The 3,273-nt window shown below is 50.7% G+C and overlaps 1 protein-coding gene across 2 annotated transcripts in view; it reads right to left on the bottom strand.

The window, feature by feature from the left end:
- Window positions 1-3,273, bottom strand: part of Ntrk2 (neurotrophic receptor tyrosine kinase 2) — a 318,758-nt gene that overhangs the window by 67,167 nt on the left and 248,318 nt on the right. The window lies entirely within an intron of this gene.

Below are 3,273 nucleotides of genomic sequence, written 5' to 3'. Positions count from 1 at the left end.
GTGTGTGTGTGTGTGTGTGTGTGTGTGTGTGTGTGTGTGTGTGTAGGCACCCACAGAGGGTAGAGGGGCTGGACTCTGTGGAACAGGAGTTTCAGGTAGTTGTTAGTTACAGGTAGGTAGCCACGTGAAGTGTCTGCTGGGAACCGAACCTGAATCCTCGGTAAGAGCACTATGCTGCAGTCTTAACCACTGAGCCATCCCTCCAGCCCCTGCTCACACGACTGTTTAATACATTCTGAAGAGGTCTCAGGGAAGAGCAGCACAGTGAGGCTTGTCAGTCCCAGCAGCCAGCTGCAATCTGGATCATGTTCAGTCTTTATGCGACCCCCCCCTAAAAGCTTTCTCCAGCTCGTTCCCTGTACACTGAGAAATGTCCCGTCCCTTCAGCTGCAAGAAGATCAGCCAGTCATATTGTCAGGATCAAAAGCCAGCAGGGCCTATGTGAGTATGGGTGAGGTGCGCGGAGCCTCGTAGGAAGCTCAGGAGCAGGAAGAGGTGATAGGACCACCTGACAATCACGGGGTCCAGCCTGGGGTAAGAAGCATGAATCCCGTGTGATGTGCCCCATGGAGTCCTAGTCATCTGCTCGTTGCCAATGTCCTATACTCCATTGTCACATATTGTCACTAAGCCAGGGCTATGGCAGAAACAAAGACATATTGAGCTGGCCTTGGTGGCACATACAGTTTAGGTTGGAGATAGCAAGTACGGAACAGTGTGTGTCACAGCTTGCCGGGTGCTTATGAAACCTTAGACTTATCTCCCAGAATCACAAGAAGAAAAGCGGCCGTGGATCCTTATCTTGACCCGGGTGATTATGAACAAACACGCAGAAATGACACTTATATAATGAACTATAAATCTGGCACCCCATGTGAACCAGCTTCCCTGTGTCTCTGCTTGTCCAACCCTGGGCATTGCTCCCCTGAGGACTACAGTTCCAGGACCACCATATGTGACATTCCTAGCTGCTCAGATAACAATGGATGCTGCCTCTGCAGCCCCGCACAAATCTTCTCCACTGCTCTCTCGGGTGTGGTGCGACAATGCTCTGCCTCAGCCCCCCAGAATGTGTGCGTGTTACTGTCTGCAGATGATTAGAGCACGGATCTCCTGTGTGGGGGTGAGCTGGCATTGCCTGGGCGAGCCCAGTGCCTAACAAAGGTTATTATCAGATACAAAGACAGGGAGAAATTAGATGGCATAAAAGATACTACAAGGAAGGCTTTGAAAATGGAAGAAAGGATCGTGGGGGCGGGGCTGGGGAAAGCTTAGTGGGCTGGGGGTGGGGAGAACATACATTTTCTCTGACTTAGAACTTCATGAAGGAACCAGTTCTGCTGATACCTTCACTATAGCTGAGTTAAACTAATTTGGACTGTGGATAGATGGTTTGTGTTTTGAGTCCCTGCGTGATAGCGGTCCTAGGGAACTAATACACCTCGCCGACACTAACAGTCCTATGCCTCTCTGAGGAGGGTGGCTGACTCTTTCTTTCTGCTGTCCCAGCTCAACAGAAGCCTGATTTAGCTTCATGGCCAACCTGTACATCACTGAGTGAAACCCTGAGTCAGTCATTGGGTGCAAGGAGCCTCCAGAGCACAGTGTCACCATAGAGTCCACCACAGGCTTAGTTTTCTGTGTCATTTGCATTGAGGGGCCACAGTTAACACAAAGGAGTGTCAGTGAGGATCTGGGCTCCCCAGGCCTTCTCAGGAAAGCAGCAGCAGGAGGCAGTGCTGTCAGTGGCCATGTCTCCAGAGCTGGCTGTTTCCCTAGCTAAAGCTCTGGGTCAGCACTTTGTGTTCTCTACGGAGTTGTGACTCGACTCGAGGAGACAGAAATCACAGGTGTTACTTCCATTAGACCAGAGACAGTGGCATCTTAGGGGAAATTGTGAACTGTCCCTTTACTGTCCCCTCAAGCACCATGGGCTCTGCCTGGAAATGGGAGAAGATTTGGATCATGGAGTGCTCAGAGAGGCCAGAAATCTCTTATGGTCATTACCATGGAAACAGCACATTGCCTCATGTGATGACGGAATGAACACTAGCCGAGAACTGGGGTGTGGGTCTCTGCTTCTCTGAATCAGGAGGAAATGAGCTTGCCATAGCCCCTCGGCTTCCCAGGTCCAGTTGAGCTGGGTCCAGACTAAACATCTTTGTCTTTCTGTCACAGAGGCAGGAGCCAGCACAGCCAGACCCTTTCCTTGATGTCAGAGAAAACACGCAGACCCTCACACTCTTTGCCTCTGTCTTACATTTTGGTTTGGGGTATTGTGTCTGTGTACCCACCAACTTATCAGCAGCTGTGAAGCAACCAGAGAATCCTGAAATCCGAGGTCTGCACTCAGCAGGAATGACAGGGTGTGGAACAGAAGCGAATGGCGAACCTCTCAAAAGGTACCATATTGGCCCACACAAGAGTGGGAAAGGAGAGGCCAAGAGGAACAAGCAGGAGCTAAAGCTGACGTTTTAAGTTGGGAGGGCTGCCCGATGTGCTCTGTCCTAGAGACTCGGCCCTGTATCTTTCCTCCTTCTAGCAATGCTCCTACAGTGCCCAGGTGGAAGAGGTTCTAGGTTAGAACTGAGAGTCCCAGGTTCAAATCCTGGCCACACCCTGCTCCTCTAGGGACCCCGTTTTACTCTCCACTCCTTGGAGGTAATGGAGGGATGCTCCCCAGGATCCTTTGTCTAAAGGACATTGATGTGAGTTGAATCTGAGACCAGGTCTCCTGTGTTCAGTGTTCTCAGTCAAAGGGGTCTACAAAAGATAAAAGGTGCACGGATACCCACTGGTAAGCTCAAGGCTGGGTGGTAACTGCTCAAGGCTGGGGAACGGCGGAGGTCATCACCTGAGTGCCTGATTGCTAGGGACATCAGGTGGTGTGTGGAGGTGTAGTGCTTGTCCCATGCTCTCCCAGAGGCTTCGACTTTTGATTCAGAGCCTGCTACAATGTATGGGGAAGCTTGTGTCCAAAGCCTTGTGTTTACCGTGTGTCTAGAGAGGGGGCTCGGCCTTCTAGGTGTTTGTCCTAGGGCAAAGACAAATCCTGCAGAAAAGCTTTCTGAGCAAGCTCCAATTATGTCTTGTTGACTCGAGAAGGCTAAAGAGAAAGATGTAAGATGTAGCCACAGATAGTCAGAGAGAGAGAGAGAGAGAGAGAGAGAGAGAGAGAGAGAGAGAGAACCTATACAGATATGTAACGTGACCAATACTAGGTAGACTTTCCAACCAGAGGGGAAAGCAGAAAGGGGAGGGAGGGGAGAACAG

The sequence above is a fragment of the Mus pahari genome, chromosome 16 (genome assembly GCF_900095145.1).
Source record: "Mus pahari chromosome 16, PAHARI_EIJ_v1.1, whole genome shotgun sequence".
Classification (NCBI taxonomy): domain Eukaryota; kingdom Metazoa; phylum Chordata; class Mammalia; order Rodentia; family Muridae; genus Mus; species Mus pahari.
The sequence above is the reverse complement of the archived record's forward strand: the minus strand, read 5'-3'. Positions and strand labels throughout refer to the sequence as shown.